At 42.8% G+C, this 13,959-nt stretch overlaps 1 protein-coding gene across 1 annotated transcript in view; it reads left to right on the forward strand.

Annotated features, from left to right (window-relative positions):
- The first annotated feature begins 248 nt into the window (after positions 1-248).
- rad54l2 (RAD54 like 2) overlaps positions 249-13,959 on the forward strand; it is a 46,943-nt gene continuing 33,232 nt past the window's right edge. Inside the window, exon 1 of the mRNA XM_049016618.1 lies at positions 249-399. The gene's annotated coding sequence lies outside the window, so the exon portion shown is untranslated. The remainder of the gene's footprint in view (positions 400-13,959) is intronic.

A 13,959-nucleotide genomic window follows, 5' to 3' on the forward strand; every position in this document is an offset into this window, starting at 1 on the left:
GTATGATAAATTCAATTATCTGTATTTTTTCCTAAACTGCTGTTTCATATAATAAATTATAATTAATAAAAAAAGTATAATCTTTATAAAACAATGACACGTTGTCAATATTGCTAGGTATAACCGGGCTGCAAAACAAGACGAGTGTACGCGCAGGTTCAGAGGAGCCCAACTTTTCATTCATGTGTCCCACTGTAACTATTCCCCGCGCCGGCGATTTCAAGCACTTCGCCGATTTAGCGGAACTGTCGAGCTGCTCGCTTTCTATTCCTGGAGGGACCCATTCTCGCTGTTGCTCTGCTCGAAAACTGATGAAAGAAATAAAAGAGCTTGCTTGTAATTAAGACTTCGTTAAAATATCTACGTTAGGAAAGGGCATTTACACCGCGAATATAAGAGGTAAGAGGCGGTTCACTTTTTTGCTTGTGGTATTTTAAAGCGAGCGCGGCGCCGGCAGTGATGAGATATTTTTTCTGCTCCAGCTAGCACTGTGTCAACTCTGGACAATAGATGCTAACGTTAGCTTCGCTAGCAGCGGTGCACGGCAGCCTGGGTGCTGCACGGTATCTGCATTACCGTGGCTTTGTACGGTGCCCATGACAGGTTATGAAACACTTATCCCTCGAAACGCGCAGTTTAATGGAAGACTATAAGCAGAGCTGTTAGGAACTGTGGGGAGTAGCCGACAGGACTGTATTAGCATGATGGCTACTGAGACTGGGACTTGAGGTTGTATAGCAGGACTTGGAGTGAATATATAATAATGCACGGTAGATGCTAAATTTGATATGTGCAAGCATGCTAACGAGCTTAAGGAACGGGTCGTATTTCCGTACGTCTCTGAATGTATATCTTGCTGGAAACTATCGTTTGTCGATGTGGAGAATTCAGCTAGCTAAAAATCTTCGTTGGTGTGTTTTACGGTGCTAGTTAAAGGCAACTAGCTAGTTACCCTCAACTGTCTTAAAAAAACACAAAGGCCGAAATTGTCCGTGCAAAAATGCTGGCCGGGGCTTTTCTGGAAAATGTATTCGTTTGTAAGACGAAGGTTCGTCTGGGTGCTCCGTGAAGCGCGAAAGATGGGCGATCCAGTCGACTGTGCCGGTGTTGGTTACATGCTATGGAGCTGCAGGATATTTTAATTACTGTGCATGACTGAGATGCCCGATACAACAAAAACAAATGAAGATTTACGGTGATTTTAAGGAATTTGCTTAGGGCCACTGTGTCCCACTACTTTTCCACTAGAAGTTTTCCAAGTTCACCGAGCAAACTCGCATTGTTTCAGTCCTGAAAGTGCCGCTCGAAACGATCTGCCTCAAACCCGTGTGACTCCTGTGAAGATATTAGCTCATACATTTTCTATTTTCGCAGTGTAATGTAATGCAAATAATCAGGCACCACTTGCAAACCAGCTTTCTGTTACTTTCTCCATTTTTGATGGCAAACTGACATAAAAGACACAGTGGTGTATAAAATGCATAAGCCACTGTGAGTTTGAACAGTGAGACATATTTTTAAAAAACTACCATTTCAGTTTTCGGTAACTAGACCGACCACCACGGGTCCATATTGCTGCAGGGGTTTCTCCCGATTGTCACTGACTAGCAGACCATCTTGATAATGGAAAGATAAACAAACTGGCTGTGACTCTGATGCCGGCTCTTTCGTGCAGTCGCAGCAGCTTGTGTCTTTGCCAGTTTGTTACATAATCAAAGCGGTCATGACGGCCCAGACTGCCGCCAAGCCCATTCCTCCATGTGGAATCCCCATGCTTTCCAGTGCAGCTTTGCATTCAAGTGATCCGCCTACCTTTTTGATGGCATCGTTCTAGGATTTGTGTGTTTGAGATGAAATTCCACTGCTCACTCATTCCAAGCACTGACTGGGTTCTGTACTCTAGATCGTGGTTCGATGCTGGGTTCTTTCGTCAACCAACTGTGACTAAGACTTAATTCATCCTGAAACGTAATTGGCGTCATTACACCAGGAGACCTTGCTGCTGTGCCGCTACTTCTGCGTTGCCTGGGGACATGTCAGGTGCCCGTGGGCTAGTGGGTTCCAGATCTCCAGATAAAAGTGCTGTGTGACTAAGTAACGTGAAGAAACTGGTTGGATTAATGCACTGTGTGTCATAATCTGTCAGGAGTGCGGCAGAAAAGCATTAGTTGACAGGGACATCCTGGGGCTGATGCACAGCGTAAGCTCGGCGCAGTCTGTTCCTGTTACTGCGTGAAGCAAGGGATGCTGTGCTTCCGGGATGAGGCTCGGAGCAATTTATTTGGTCATTCGGAGTCATTTCACATGTATGATGGATCATTTTCACTAAATATGCTACTGCCAAGTTAACACAGATTATTATTCTTGGAATTCTTAGATAATTTGACCATTGCTTTCTAAAAAAACACATTACTAGTAACAGTTTATTGGTGGGAGAATTGTTTCCACATATAATTTGCTGTGAGCATACATGTGCACTGGGATGCACTAGTTGAAATATATGTAAAGGTGTAGGTGCAAGTACACTTCAACGATACAGAGTAGATTATGGTGAATAGGCCTACATTCCCAAAGCAACCTAATAGTATTCAGGAGTATCTTAATGGAATGTGTAAAATCTGCAAAATGACAGTGACTGATAAGAATTTTTAAAATAAACATGGCTTCTTTTTCAGTCTTCTTCTTAAGAGTAGGAGTTATTCATTATAATGGTTTTACAGCATGCCATTTCCTCAGGTATTTCCCTTAACAACAAAAAAAAAAATCACAATCAGATGAGTTCAAGGAAACAATAACTAGCTGTTAAAGTGTATAATTCTGGTTTCTGACAGGCCCAGTTCTCCAGCCTGTTTTAGAGTTGTTGCTAAGTAACAATTTGCATGAGAGTTGAGATCAAATTTTTCTTTGTCATGTCAGCATTTCTTAAAATAGACTGTGGACATTAGTGAGGTATTCTGGGGTGATGGCCGTGTCCAAAATCAAACTCTCAGTATATTGCCAGCCATGGAGGTTCTTCTCCAGTATGTATGTTGAGACCAATCGAAGAAGGCTAAGCTGTATCTAATAGACCACACACGCAAGCATATTCCCAGTGTAATCAGGCTGCATCGAAGGTGGTTTGGTTTTCGGTTCACCTATGACGCTACGTGATTTTTGTCACAGATTGAGATGCTGGATTTTTTTTTTCCCCATACGGAGGTGGGTTCTGGTGGCAGGTGTTTCCCAGCCTCATGATTAACAACAGTTTGCACTCAAAAAAGTCTTTGGAACCCCGAGACGAAGAGCTTATGGCCTGGATGGTGACTAGGGAGTGGTGTTGGGAGATGGTCCTTTTGGAATAATAGCGTGAATGGTGAGTGAAGGTGAGGTAGACACTGCGTAGTGGAGGGTCTGGAGTCACATGGGTGATGTGGGCAGCAGGGAGGGGATTTGAAAGCCTGGTGGCAGCCAGTAAATGTGCCTCCTGTGTACAGATGTGCATGCAGGGAGTGAGGAGGTGTAACGGCGGAGATGTGAATGTGAGTGGGATGTGAAAGGATGAAAAGGTAGAAAACAGCCTGTGAGTTTCCGAGTAAGGTAGAATAATGTTATTTCCTCCCCCTCTGGTCATTTGATTTCAAAACTGACAGAGCAGAAAATAAGAATTTGTCTGTTATTTAAGCTTGTGCTGTGTGTCTATGTGTGGGGTGTTTTTCAAAACAACTTTGCTGATATTTTTTTTTTTTTTTTTTTTTTATTATTATTATTTTTTTTTACATGATAGATGTGTGACAGGAATCCTGTATCTCATAATGCAATTTCTAACAGTTTCAGGGAAAAAAAAATACAATTTTTTTTCAATTCTTATCAGAAAATTGACTTGGTACTCCTTTCACAAAGGTTCAGTTTGGAATTGTTTATTGCACAACAAGCCAACTTGAAAACAAAGAAATAGAGTAATAATGGAGTCACATCTAAAACTACAAAATACATATTTGGATCTCTGGCCGGATAAAATGTTCTGAGCTCAAAATACCAAAATGATTAATTCAGCTGTGGGGGAAAAATGATTTTGTTCAAAAAAGTGAACTGAACAAGGTAATGTTGCTGCTTGGTGCCACAGTGGCTTGAGCACATCTGTCTCGAGATGAATGAGCACGACCATGTAAAAGGTCACGGTGCCCCTGCAGCAGAAGGCGTCTGGTTACAGGGGGCCAAGCAGAGATGGTCAGGTAAACCGTAAAGAGTGCTTGCTGGCATCTGAAAGCAGTGCATCTGTACTATTTAGCAGCATAATGCACCAAAGAAGTGCACAGTTTACCTCATTTGTCTGTGGAGTCTGGAACTTGAACGATCATAGATGCATCAAAAACATCCAGGACACATCAGAAAGAAGCAGATATGAAGTGGTACACAGTAATGGCTATAAAAACAACTCTGCTGCTTCTTCTACTGGCAGTGAGCTGTATTTATGTATCCTTCTAGAATCTTGAGTTGTAGCTTTAAGGATTGTCATTCATTGATACTTAGTGGATTGTCCCACTGCAGTTAGGCTTTCTTGATTTAATATATATATATATTTTTACTTTCTGTTGTTTTGTGGTGTAGTTTCACAGTACAGGGGGTCACTGCAGTAGTTCCCAAAGTGACTGGCAGCACAGCCTCTGTGCGAACTTTCGGTAAGTCTTTATAGCACAGCGGACAGACATTTCTGAAGCAGCTTGCTAAATGAGCTGCTGGCGCACATGTTTGGGGACGGGGGCTCTGGCGAGACCTTTCAGCTGAGTAACACTCCCCATCACTGTGAAATTTCAAGTAGTGCTGATGCACACTGTCGGGAAAGCGTTTGAGTGTAGTTGTGCTGATGAGTCACTGAGATTCATATGAGGAGTCAAAGTAGAATTCCAGAGAATAGCTCTACTTGTCATTCTCTTTCAGCTTTGCATGTGGTCGCAACCCAAAAAGCATCTGCGGTTTTGGAATTAGTGTTCATTCAGCGGCTAAATATGAAGGGCCTGGTTTAGGGTAAATAGAGGAGAAACTGGTGTTCTTCCTCTGTGCCGTATGGAAGAGGGCGTGGGCTTGGGTGACATGTCTGTGAGATGGGAAAGGATGAGCCTGCGGAGAGAGAATATTCAACAACTACATGGGTTTACCAGGGTTTATCTCTAAAAATACTCATGTGGTTCTTTTTGGGGCTCAGTGTTGTATGAAGAGGGATCAAATAAACAGGCCAGGGCCGAGCACGGATAAATCTGGTAAAGGCTTTTTTTGCCCCAGACTGAGTATATTGCACGTAGTTGTTTGGGTCTGGTTGAGGATTGTGTCTCGCGCCATTGAGATACTGACACTATCAGAATACACAATCCAGTGGATTTTGGTGAAGTCTGTCTAGGAATGAGTCCTTTTCCAGAACGATGCAAGACTAATATGTCAGGGGTGCATTTCTGGAAGGTATCATTTCGTATTTGGTTTCCCTAAACCAGAGCGGTGCCTGCAGCTGTTGGTCTTTTCCTCATGAGACTTCAAGTGTGCTTGTTCGGCATGGTGTGAGAGTGGCTCGCGGCCTGTCTGCCCATAATGGTGACGTCAGAACGCTTAATCCCATGAAATATTCATAAAGGCAATTAACAGACGGCAACTGCAGCAGGGTGCGCTGCCTGACATCCGGAGCTGCCTGCCTTCAGAGGGGCTTCGACTCGGGGGGGGTCGTCGGGAGCCAAGGCACCCCAGAGGCAGGCTTGATGTGGCTGGGATGTGTCATGCAACTGACATTTCTTCCTCAGATTTCCATCTCCAATTTGCCGTGCAGTACAGCACCAGAGGCACACACTTTTGTTAAGGATAAAGGAATCAGGTTTTCTTATATATGGGGAAAGAGTAGTAAATTGTGAATAAACCTAGATTAATTGACTGGGTTATGGTTCAGTTTGTTGTTTATTGTTGACAGATTTTCCCTTATGCTGTTTAAGAAAAGCAGGAAAATGTTAGTCCAGTCAGACACTGTGATTTTTATTTCCTTTTAAGCTGGTCTTAGGTCTATTTATAGTTTCTTTAGTTTTTTTTACACTTGCACTGGAGGGTATCTGTAAACAAATGGGGGATATTGCCAGCAGTTTTCCGGTCTCAGCCAGAGGAGCTGAGAAATCAGTTATAATTGCAGTCAGTGACATCAGGAGTTTAAATGACATTTATACAATGATTTTATTAACAGTGCCTTCAACACATCCCCCCATCCATCCGTTGAACCAACCAACCTTCTCTTCCAACTGCTTCAGCAGGATTGTCAGTAGAGATGCGCCGATTGATCGGCCTGGGACTGGAATCGGCCAATTTTCAGCGTGCTCGGCCTGGATCGGAGACCGGCCGATCAGGCTCATGTATTTCCTATACCGAACTGCTGTGTTTTACGTATGTGCCATGTGTCATATGCAAAGCAGCGCAGGCAATAGCCTTACAGCTGCATGCGCACTCATATCCGCATGCTAACATGTTAGCATGGAAGTGCTTCACTGTGAGCGAAGATGACACAAAGCTTTCAATTTGTAATATAAGTAAACAGTGGGGGAACCACCATGAAAACATGGTGAAACATCGGAGGTAAACTTTAAACTGATTATTAAACATATATTACATAATATTGAAAAGGAGTAATCATTAAAATTGCAAAGCTAGCTAAGGTTTTTTCCTATCATAGAGAAAAAATGTTTTAGCGACGCTTTCACCCCCGGTGCTATAATGAAGGTAAGGAAAAGCCTGATCTGAATCTAGCTCACTAGCGATGTAAGGACCGTATGTGCATAACATGCTATGTTGTTGTTAGTAATATTACACTGCACCTGTTATTGTCTGGAAGAGTATAGTACACTTCAGTTTTTTTGGAGGCTTGTAACTTACGGACTTTTTTCATTTTAAGACAAGTTAAAAAACAAGAAGAGAAATTTCAGTGTTGTGTTATCTGCTGAATTTAAACATACTGGAAAATGACATTTTTTTTTTAATTTAAATCTGCTGCACATGCTCTTGTTTGGAAAAGTAAAATGTCAGATAAAGTTGGGTAGCAGCTCATCTTCAGTTATTTGGTATCTGCACCTCTGTCCAGTCACTCAGCACTTTATTTTGAGGCTTTTTTAAGTGAGAGAAAATCCTATAACAGTGCAGTTTGAGGGAAACTGAAGTTTAACAATTTCTTTTATTGTGAAAATAAAATTTTGCGTTGAAGAAAAGCAGATTTTTGTTTGTGTATGCAGTCGATTATAGTTCTTAGAAAGAAAATCGGTATCAGCCGGTCACACTTGCAAAAAATCGGAAATAGGGATCGGCCAAAAAAGCTGCAGTTAGTCCGTCTCTAGTTGTCAGTATATTGCTGTATTCGATGGTATGAAAATGCTACCTATTATGAATTTCTGTGAAATGTTGGATCACCTTACATACATACAAACCTTCACAATACTACCAACAGAGCAAAACTTTTACTGAGACATAATAATCTCAATGTACCTCTTGTTTTAACTTTGTACAGCTGTGTAACGTACTATTTTATGCAAGGTGAAATTTACGGTTGTGAGGAAAAAGTTTGGAATTATCTGGCTTTCTTTGTGAATAGATATATTTACAACCCATCAGATGTTTAAATCATTAAATATATAGAAAAGAACCTTGCAAAAAAACCTGTCAGGCTACAGACACCAAGATAAATGTGCCCTGAAGAGCAGTCAAATTCAGCATGAAGACATGAAGAAGGAACAAGCTGTCCTGAGAACAGAGTATCAGTGAGAGATGGGGGGCCATGAAATGCCCAGTCGGGGCTTTAAATTTGGGGGTCACCACTCAAGGGACAATAGCCTGGGCTGTTTGGTCTCCAAGCTTAATGTAAAGCTGTTATTGGGCATCTATCCTAAGCGGCATAGTGGTAGCAGTAAAATACAGAGATGCTCTTCTGCTTCAGGGTGTGAAAATAAATGGAGAAATGATGCGATTGACGGTTCAGAGAAATTGGGGGGGAAAAACCTGCCGCTGTCTGCAGGAACTCCAGGGTGGTTCATCTGAAACATGCCGCGCTTTGGTCAGGCTTAAAATAAGGCCTGGTTGAATCCAACTGAGAATCTGTGGCATGAATGGAACACTGCTGTTCACCGACTGTCCCCTTCGAGCGTGAAAGTCCGAGCGGCCGTGTGACAGTTCCAGCGTACAAATGTGCAAAGCTCCTATGGATATTTTGTAGCAGAGCAAATCACGAAGCCTACTTATTACAAAACAGTTGGTGATCCAACAGAAGAATTCCCTGAATTTTGTTTTGTTTCCATGTAGCATAATAAAATGTGAGAAAGTCCAAAAGGGGTGAATATTTTTATAGACACCAAGTCACTGACCTTTGTTAAAATGAATTAAAACTGTTTACACAAAAATACCTCTAAGGGGTTATTTAAATGAGGATTAATATTACTTCCAGTGCTACATGACAGTTAATGGACTTTTCATATATATATATATATATATATATATATATATATAGCGCTGCGGTAGCTACTTTCATGCTATGTTTTGAACCCCTGCTAAAAAATAGCATTTTCCCTGCTTCTCTGTTCGCTCCACTCGTGGTGAATTATGAATGTGAGGTGCCAGTCTGTTGGCTAGTGAGAAACTCAGGGGGTGTGGTGGGGGTGGTACAGGACTCCACCTACACCCCCCCACCTACACCCCCATCACGCCTGGTGCTTCACAGGGGGTCGGCAAAAGCATCTGACACGCATCAGCTGCATCTCGCAATACATTTTTTGCACCATCCTCTTCTAATAGTTTGGGGAGTGGGGAGTTATTTACAATGACTTTTTAATGGCATGGATTTCCTGCAGTGTTGTGTAATGATCTGCAGGAACGCAGTGTGCAGCACAGACTGTGTGCGCCTGCGCCTGTGTGTTGATGTGTACATCTGTGTTTTACCATATATCTTGTATAACTTGTAATGGCTGTATTAACCAGATCTTATGTAACACAGCTTATGCAAGCGGCTTCAGAAATCTGTGGCCTTATTGTATGATTATTATTCTTCCCCTCCCCCCAGTTTATTTTCTCTACTTGGAGACTAAAAGCCTGCTTGGAGTTCCCCAGTGGACCCCCCCCCCTCCCCCTGATAGATATAGCTAGAGTCAAGGAGGTGAGAATGAGAGTGGTATATTGAGAATGAACAGGAGGGGAGTCCCCCCCCAAGATGGACCGGCGCCATCGGCACTCTGCACTCTCGGATTGAAGGCACAAGGAGCCGGAGAGCCAGGGCGAGCATTCCGGCTGTCACCGTGGGATGTGTCACATTCCCGGGCAGCGCGGCGCCCGTTAGCGGAGCACAGGCTGAAGGCAGGCCGGCATCCAAGTCAAACTGTTCAGTCTGAGGCCTTTGTCTGCCATTCAGAACAGGATTTATTTCACTGTATTGAAGTGGGAACTCTTAGTGAAATCCAGAAATACAGCAGCTTGTGTAATTAGCACAGCACTGCTGTTTACAGCATGTTATACTAGTGAGCCCCCATGAAAAGCTGAGTGACCTGCAGGCCTTCAGAGCTGTAGGTCTTTCCCCGCAGCAGTGCTGCGCTCACCCTCTGGGTGTTCATAGTGGATTTTGTCTTTTGTGTAAACTTATAAACTTCTTAATGTTAAAATGTTAAGAAATTTTTGTAGATTCTACTTCTTGATGGGTAAATACGTTGGCTTGTGCAAACCCCAAAAATCTGCTGCGTAAATGGAAAGTACTTGTTTCTAAATTTAAATGTATTGTTGTGACCCTTATAGCCGAGTTATTGAAGTGTTTAAATTGGGTGCATATTTAGCACAGACTCATTTGTTAAACATGAAATCTAAATATAATATGTGCTTAGTATTGAAGCATTTTCTACGAAAAGATTAAAATGTTCAGGTACTCCTAGAGCCATTTTTTTTACTAAAAGTTTTATTGAACAAAATGAAACCAACAAGTAATATAAGCAACTGATTAAGTGTTTTGTTCTCTGTCCTGGGGCCTGATGCTGTCAGGTACTGTTGTTGCGAGAGGTGGTCTATCCCATCCGAAAGCTGTGCAACTTTGCCTCTGAGTATTACTTGCTATTCTGCTGTCTGTTAATATCAATCAATATTTTAAATCATAAGCAGTTTTTTAAGTTGTATTAGTCCGTTGTTTGCTGTAATGTAATCTAGAGGTCTTTCAGGTCGTCCTATTCAGTAGGTTGCTCTTCTCAGCACATTGCTCATCGCAGTGACCTCCTACAGGCCGTCGTGGGATCAGCAGGCTCTGCATTTGATCTGATTGGTAGGAAATCATCCCTGGCTGTTTTAACTCCACAGGATTAAAACAAGGTTCATTTATTCATTTTCTCTCAGTGGATGGCAGGGTGCCTCAGTGGGTAGCACTGTAGCATGACATCTGCAGGTTTGGGCATTTGAATCACATTTTTTGTACAGCTCAAAGACATGCAATTATGTTGATTGCTGTTTGTAAAACTATGTATAGTATATGATTGTGTCTAGGCCCTGTCACGGCTTGGTAACCTGTCCACAGTGTATCCCTGTCTATGTCCTTTGTTACTTGGAATGGACTTCACGTTCCCTTCATGACCCAGTGCTGCAGAAGCAGTTGGAAGATGGATAAATCTTTTTTTTTTTTTAATGTTTAGTAAAAAAAACATAAAATGCCTTTTGATGAGAAAATGATCTCAGCCTTGTAATATAACACCCATATTCAAAAAAGGGGATTGTAATAGTCATGCAAACTATAGGCCAATCATTTTAACTTGCATAACTGGGAAGGTAATGGAAGCTATAATCCAAGTGAAAATGGTAGATTACCTGGACTTAAAATTCTGAGGGATAGCCAACATGAATTTAGGAGAGGTAGATTCTGTTTAACAAATTTACATGAGTTCATTGAGGAAGTTACAAGAGAAACTGATCACAAGGCCTACAATGTGATCTGCTTAGATTTTCAGAAGGCCATTGATGTCCCCCACAAACGGCTCTTGCTTAAGCTCAAAGCTGCAGGGACGTGGGGCTACGAGAATGATTCCTGGTCTAATAGGAATGTCTTATGAGGAGAGGTTAGCTGAGCTCATTCTGTTTAGCCTCGAGCATAGGAAACTAAGGGGGACATGATCCAGGTATATAATATTCTAATAGGTCTGGATGCTGTTCAGCCAAATGGCTACTTCAATATTAATTTAAATAATAGAACTTGTGGCCATAGGTGGAAATTAGCAGGAGAACATTTTAAAATGAATCTGAGGAAGCACTTCTTTACGCAGTGTGTAGTTGGAGTATGGAATAGTCTTCCTGCTAGTGTAGCGCGAGCTAAAACCCTGGGTTCCTTTAAATCAGAGCTAGATAAGATTTTAACAACTCTGAGCTGTTAGTCAAGTTCTCCCCAAATGAGCTTGATGGGCCGAATGGCCTCCTCTCGTTTTTAAATTTATGTTCTTATGACTTTAGGATATATTTTTTTTAATTATTAAGGCCTTTCATTTAGTACAAGATTTGTACCAAGTGGGTCCAAAGACATTTACAGTGGGTTGTACCTCTTAGCATGTGACCAAGAATCATTTAACTCCCATTTTGAAATGAATCTGGGCTACAAGAGTACAAAATTGTATCCAAGAATTTCATTTTCATATTTGAGTGTGAGTAGAAACTCATTCTGGGATCAGAATTGTTATGCTGGTGTGTTGACCTTCCTCAATAGAACCACAAGAAAAATAAATCAAAAAACAATAAGGTTCCATAGCACTACGTGCTTTGGACCCTTAATAATGTGTATGCTTTAAATATTTAATCTGGACAGTATCTGACTGCTTGAATTAGAGGATAAGTGGCTTTTTGTTAATCGCAGATGAATTTGTTGCTCACAGTTTTATTATTCAGTCACAACACATCTAATGAAAAGGACAAAGGTCTTCATGAGACATTTCGTGAGGTCAGTAAAGCTCAAATTCTAGCAACACTGAACTATTAAACACTTATCAAAAATGTTAACTTGGCCGGCACACACCTTAACATTAGCCGTTTATCTATAAGCTGTTAGCCAACAAACACGTTAGCCGTATGGTATCATTAAGGTAGCGGATAGGCGCAATGACTAATAATAAAATAATATAGTTAATGTGGGAACAATGAAGAAACGTAAAACAAAAATGTGCCCTGCAAAATGTGGTAAACGGCCAGTCATACCTTAAAAAAAAAATAAAATTCAGTGAAACCGATGTAACTTTGAAAAATACATTAATGTACGTTTTTGGTCATACCGCCCAGCTCTAGGTCATCGCTTGTTTGGCCCACCTACGGCTCACTTTTTGTTGCCTTGTGGCTCGGACATCGAGCCACGTCATAAGTCTCAGACATTCATTGTTTACCGGATGATAGAGTCTGTATAAGTTGTAATGAAAAGTGTCTGAGTCTAACGTTGGGTGCTGTATGTATTGAAAGCTTTAATCCGTAACAGATGAGCACAGGAACAGAAATGTAACTGTACTGTCTGGAGGGTCTGTTTTAATAGATGCTGAAGATTTCGTTTGCGTCGTTAATGAGCTGTGTCAGACTCACAGCACCGACGTGTTTTCGGAACGGAGAATATAAATGACACACTTCGTGCACCCTCAGCAGGCTGGATAATGTCTGTGCCCCTCTGAGTCCCCCCACGTGTCCCCCAGCACGGACATCAGCACCCACCGTGTCTGTTTCTGCCGACTCCCTGGCGATGACGCCATCGTCAGACGCTGGACTCAAATAGCCACCCAGGATGTGCAACTTCTCAATGCCGGTCACGTCACTGACATTAAAGCAGAAGGAAAAAAACCAACCGTGATGTTTGATAGCAAAACAAGGCACAGCTTTCTGGTGACTCGGCCTGGAGGAGAAGTGTGTGTGCGTGTGTGTGGGTGGTGGGCTAAGGTTGGTGCGCATGAAGCCAAAGGGGGCAGGGTGGGCAATGGTGGGACAATTTCCTGGCAGCCGAAAATTAGGGCAGTATAAAGCGAAGCCTGCATATGGTGTGTTCATGTTTCGCGGTTTCAGGGAAAGGCGGCGCATGTATGGAAATGGCTGGCGTTATATAAGCTCCCCATTGCTTACAGCTGCACCGTCAATCTGCGCGTGTGGTGCGGCCTGTGCCTGTGCCTGTGCCTGTGCCTGTGCCTGTGCACAGTGGCCATGCTGCAGGTTGCCAGTCATGCCTGTGTGTGGGCTTGGAATGCCGTGATGGGCTGTGGGCGGTGTGGAGGGGACGGGGGGCGTTCTCTGCGACTCCTGGTGTTTATGTAAGTGTCCCGCGTATGGGACTGGGTGCTGTCTTGGGCAGGGCAGGGGGTGAAAGGTGAAAAATGCTGAGAGCGGCAGGTGGCTCGGTTGAAATGGTTGCGCTTGTCTGCCGGTGCTGCTGGGTTATGTAAGTGAGAGAGTGAAGAACCGCTGTCCCAGCACCCTCCTTTCTGCCCAGGGCATGTCTGCAGAGCCAGTTCAGCGAAAACCGCGCTATGAACTCCCGTATTTGTTTTCTCATGTTTCCGCATGGTTAACAGACCAGGTGCACGGCCCCACTAAAGCAAGCATCTTATAACTGCATATGTAAATGAGGCCATCAGACTAGTTAAAAAGGTGCGATTGTTTCCGCAGCGTGGTGGGAGGATGAAGGCGTCCTCTCTCTTACAGTGCCCGATTCAGGCTGCCTGCTTGTCTGAGCTCGCCAGGTACAGCCAGGCTGGCCCCCTGGATTGAGCCCCCAGGAAATCACCGGGCAGCAAGTGCTACACTGCTTTGCCGTGTAATTTCATGAAGGGAATCTGAGGAAGAGCAGGAAATTGGAGAACTGAGAGTGCATGTGCTATAATGGTGTGTGCGTTGCTGTGCTTGTGTTTTATTCGTTTGAAAATACAAATGCCGAATGCTTACCAGTTATAGAGTGTTATAATCATTGTATGTATTATTTTATCGCTATGAATGCACAGT

This window comes from Brienomyrus brachyistius, chromosome 6 (genome assembly GCF_023856365.1).
Source record: "Brienomyrus brachyistius isolate T26 chromosome 6, BBRACH_0.4, whole genome shotgun sequence".
NCBI classification, from domain to species: domain Eukaryota; kingdom Metazoa; phylum Chordata; class Actinopteri; order Osteoglossiformes; family Mormyridae; genus Brienomyrus; species Brienomyrus brachyistius.